The sequence below is a fragment of the Lactuca sativa genome, chromosome 8 (genome assembly GCF_002870075.4).
Source record: "Lactuca sativa cultivar Salinas chromosome 8, Lsat_Salinas_v11, whole genome shotgun sequence".
Classification (NCBI taxonomy): domain Eukaryota; kingdom Viridiplantae; phylum Streptophyta; class Magnoliopsida; order Asterales; family Asteraceae; genus Lactuca; species Lactuca sativa.
The window spans coordinates 187,994,872-188,000,201 of NC_056630.2; the positions used below are offsets into that span (position 1 = coordinate 187,994,872).

The window sequence follows — 5,330 nt, forward strand, 5'->3', positions numbered from 1 at the left end:
TAATCCAATAGACCGGTGATTGGTTATCTGATTTTTGTAGAGTTACTTGTCAATTAAAAAAAAATCTAAACTTGAATAAAAAGATTTAGACAGAAAATTCAGAAACCTGGTTGAAGCATTCTATTGAGCAGTCGGGATGCATCATGAAAGTTTCCTAAAAATCACCCCAGTTACATGAATAGTTGTCTCCTAATTCAATATCAAAAGAAATTGACAGAACACAGGCAAAAAAGATGGTGTTTTATGTCAAAAAAAAAAAAAATCAAATGCTAATATACCTGACTGACTGGGTCATAGAAGCCGCCATGTCATTTCTTTTGCTTCTTCTAGTTGTCCCGATACATACAATACACATGTGCAATACACAATCCTTGAAGTAGTTTATCCCACGGGGGTGATCCATCTGAAAATCAACCCCTTGTCACTTGAGCAAGTCAATCGAGTCAAAAACATTATGTGCAATACACATGTGTAATTTTTTTTTTTTAACTCTAATGATTTTAATTAATTACTACATGAAACAAGTGAGAGCTTTAGGTAAATTCTTTTCCTTTAATTTCTTATGGGGCTTCTTTCAGTGGTTCTTCACAGGTGGAGATGGATGTGGATTTTCAAGCTTCCCAACATTTGGTCTTAAGCATATGAAAATACGTATGTGTTTTTTTATCGTTAAATGCATGAAATCGCAACGTATTTTCATTCATTTGTTTATTATAGTATACATTTTTTGTTTGTTTCTATAAGAACATTGTTAGCAAGGGTGAATTGTTAAAAAATGTTTAAATAAGAAAAGTATTGAAAATATAATAGTATAATTGAGTGGACTTTTTGAAGTACAATGCATTTATAATAAAAAGATTGGAATTAAGAGATTTTAGAAAGTAGGATGCTATGTCTTGCAATTAGGCCATATTTTTGTTGTTCCTTTCTTGATGCTTGGACTTACAAATAAACACACGATTTAGTGACTTTTTTTTAAAAAAAATTCATGATTTTAACTGAATGACAGTTTTATTTTTTAAAAGTCTAGAAAATGTTTGTTATTATAATCTTAGTTATTAGCTTTTATTATGTCCAATATTCTTGTCAACAAGTTTCTTTTTCTATCAAAACCAGGTTTTTTTTTTCGACTTTTCAGCAACTTACATTGGTGTGGGCATGATTGGCCCTTATTTGATCAACGTATCTTTACTAGTCGGATCAATCCTTTCATGGGGTATAATGTGGCCACTTATAAATGAAAAAAAGGCGATTGGTATCCTATAGTATAAATATCAAGTCAAGCAGTCTCCACGACTTGCAAAGTTACCGGGTAAACTTCTCAACTCCAAGATTTTACATTGCATTTGTCATGACACAACCAGTCCAAAATTTATCAAAAAAAGATTTCTGGCCCTATTTTGTCTACCCACCTTTTTTGGTAGGTCAAAAAAAGTACAATTTTGTCATGTTGTGTCAATGTCAATTTCGGCAAACACAGATAACCTGTTTCTTCTGTTACGTAATTGCATTACGTAATTGCAGGTATTCATTGGTATAGCCATGTTACTCGGAGATGGGCTCTACAACTTCGTGAAAGTCCTCAGCCACACATTATTCGGCTTATACCACCGATTCAAAGACCATAGATTCAACCGTGACACCCCTATAATTGGCAACTCTCCCCGACCTCCTCTCCCTATCATACGACGACCAAAACGCGCTCGATTATTCCTCAAAGACCAAATCCTAGTATGGATCGCCATCACCGGCTACCTCACCATCGCCATCGTCTCCGCCGCCACTCTCCCCCACATGTTCCACCACCTCAAATGGTAGTACATCGCAACAATTTACATTTTCGCCCCCGCATTAACCTTTTGCATTGCCTACGGATACGGCCTCACCGATTGGTCGTTAGCTTCAACCTACGGAAAGCTCGCGATTTTCGTAATCGGAGCATGGGTCGGCGGCAAGAACGGTGGGGTTCTAGCGGGGTTAGTTGCTTGCGGTGTCATGATGAATATTTTCGCCACTGCGTCGGATTTAATGCAGGATTTCAAGACCGGGTACATGACACTAGCGTCACCCCGGTCGATGTTGGTATCCCAAGTGGTTGGGACCGCGATGGGATGTGTCATTTCCCCGTGTGTATTTTGGGTCTTCTATAAAGCGTTTGACAACCTTTGAATCCCCGGTTCCGAGTACCCTGCGCCGTACGCCTTGGTTTACCGAAACATGTCGATCCTGAGAGTCGAAGGGTTTTCGGCGTTACCCTCTTGGTGCCTTATGCTTTGTTATATCTTCTTTGTGTTTGTGATTTTCGTTAACGGAATCCGTAATTCCCTCGGGAATAACTGGGCGAGGTTTATACCGATTCCAATGGCGATTTTCTTTAACGGAATCCGTGATTCCCTCGGGAATAACTGGGCGAGGTTTATACCGATTCCAATGGCGATGGCGATTTCGTTTTATATCGGTGGGCATCTCGCGATTGATATGTGTGTTGGGAGTTTCAGAGTTTGATTTTGTATATTTGGTCGAGGTTTAATAAGGCGAAGGCGGTGGCGTTCGGCCCGCAGTGGCTTCGGGGGTTGATTTGTGGCAATGGGATTTGGAGTTTGGACACTCCTGAGTTCGATTCTTGCTTTGGCGGGTGTTAATCCTCCTATTTGCATGAAATTTCTTTCGAGATCAAGTAATATTAAAGTTGATAAGTTTTTAAATCCGTAGATTGTTTTTACGAATATTTTAGGTAATACAATTGTAAAAATGCTGTTTGGAAAATGGTCGTGTGTCTTTTTTTTTTAGCTTTAAATGTTTTTCGATTTGGACTCGTGATCTCGATGTTATTGAATATGGAAATGTGTTCAGTAATAAAAGTTTCATTTTTAGTCATGATTCTGCGTCCATTGGTTGGGTTTTCGTGGTTTTCTATGGTGTAACGTGTAAAAGTGATTAATAAGTATATATTTAAAATCAAAATTTCATGGTCCTTATTTTCCAAAACGCAAGTTTCAATATTCTTTGATTGTTTTCGGGCCGGTGTATATGTTCAAGAGCACACATTTTAGTACCCGATGACTTGCTGAAGTAAATGTTTTTACAAAGAATATAAATCTCATAACGTGGATCTTTAAAATATATATTTTTAAACAAAAGTTAAATAACTTTTTGTTGGAATGCCGAATTATATTTCTGTTCTATATTATAACAAGGTAATCCGTAATAAAAGTATATTGGGTGTGACACGCAGCGTTTGAAAGCTTCTGGCTACCGACTCGTGCAAAAGAAAAAACTTCATTCGGTGAAAGGAGCGTTTAGTTACTTTTACCGAACTAACACACCCCCAAACAAAGATGGCGGAAACGTCTGAGGGTGGATGACTTCATGAACAGTATCACAACATAATGTATAATAGTGATTCAAAGCAAATACAACGATCATAAATATAAATGACCATAATGTACAATAGTGATTCAAAGCAAACACAACCATCATAAATATAATTGAGAATGTGACATTGTTTCCAAGTATTGCATGTTTCAAAACCAATTACATTATGATGACAAAATGAATAGTACGGCAGCCGTAACGTCCAATCTTCAAAAGCCTTGTGACTACCTGTTTAACGGTTTCCTTAGAATACAATTAGTTTTGAAAAGTGTCAACAATTAAGTTGGTGAGTTTATAAAACTTTTGTATGAGAAAAAACTGTAATTCTTTCATTGTAAAATGATAGTGTTTGTTCCCAGAAAATCCAATATTTTCTTAAAAATGAGTTGTAGTCTTAAAATACCTAAGACCAAAAATGTGTAGGTATTTCTATACTTAAAATAGTATCACATAGTTTTATTCTTATATAAAACCATTTGAATGCATGTTACCCCGTAAACTAAATGTATCATTGATTTCCCATGTGAGTTATTACAGCCATGCTAAAACTGAAACGACCCAGAAATACGACCCAAAAATTTCATTTTTCAATATAACCAAAAACCATAATCTGAGTGTCATATCATAAAAACCATACGTGATGTATCCCAAACATAACAAAAACAACACTGTGCGGAAACTGTATCATATCCATATCATATAAAAATCAAAGACTAAATCAACTCCCAGGATAAAAGCTGAAGCTGTGGTGTGTGCGATGTCATCATCCCGAGCTCTTCCCTCTGCTAGCGGAAGTACCTGAAACCAAAACTAAAACTGTAAGCACGAAGCTTAGTGAGCTCCCCCAAACTACCACATACCATATAATACATATAAAGCACATACTGGGCCTTGCCCACTGCATCAGACCGAAGTCTGGAACTAGCTGCATCGGACCGAAGTCCGGAACTGACTGGGACCTTGTCCCCTGCATCGGACCAGAGTCCGGAACTAACTGCATCAGACCGAAGTCCGGAACTAACTGCATCGGACCGAAGTCCGAAACTAACTGCATCGGACCGAAGTCCGGAACTGATCGATCATGGCATAGCATAGAACATAACAACTATTATAATCACATATACTGCATACTGCATCGGAACAAAGTCCAGAACACATAGCACAAACATGCTTGTATCACAAAGACATCGAGCACTCTAACTACTGCATCAGACCCAAGTTCGGAACTACTGATAATTAAACGGGCCGACATTGTGACCGTAGACCCGTTCCTACTAAAGGGAAACTCACCTCGTGAACTGGCTGCTGAGTGAATAGCTCTGAGGGCTAACTGCTGCTGCTCCGGTATCTCCCCGGCTACAAGTCCATAAACACACTCAATCAAATACTAAACACTGCACTGGGTAAAATGACTCTTTTACCCTTGGTCAAAGTCAACTCTCGGTCAAGGTCAACTCTTGGTCAAAGTCAACTCTCGGTTGACCTGACTCGCCGAGTTGGGCCGCCAACTCGCCGAGTCCCTATTCTCACTCCTCGACCCTACTCGCTGCTACTCGTCGAGTATGGCATCGACTCGACGAGTACTCTCCCGATCCAAGAACTCAGAAAATCTTCATCCGACTCGCTGAGTCCTATGAACAACTCGACGAGTTGTTCTTGAGCTTAAGAAGATTGCCTTGGACTCGCCGAGTTGTATGAACAACTCGCCGAGTCCCTCCATTACTGAGTCTACCCTCAAACTCGCTGAGTCCACTCCACTACTCACTGGTCCCACTCGACACCGCTCAAAAGGAAGAAATCGGGGACTCGCGACTCGACTCGCCGAGTCGTTCTTCCGACTCGCCGAGTCACCGGCATGCAACTATTCTACACTCGATTCTGCTCGAATCCAATACATACAAATGATAGATCTGAGTCTAATAAGCTGATTTACCACGTAAAGTTTCCAACTTTAC

The 5,330-nt window shown here is 39.2% G+C and overlaps 1 pseudogene; it reads left to right on the forward strand.

Moving 5' to 3' along the window:
• The first annotated feature begins 894 nt into the window (after positions 1 to 894).
• LOC122194444 (probable metal-nicotianamine transporter YSL7) lies at positions 895 to 3,035 on the forward strand (annotated as a pseudogene).
• The last annotated feature ends 2,295 nt before the right edge of the window (positions 3,036 to 5,330 follow it).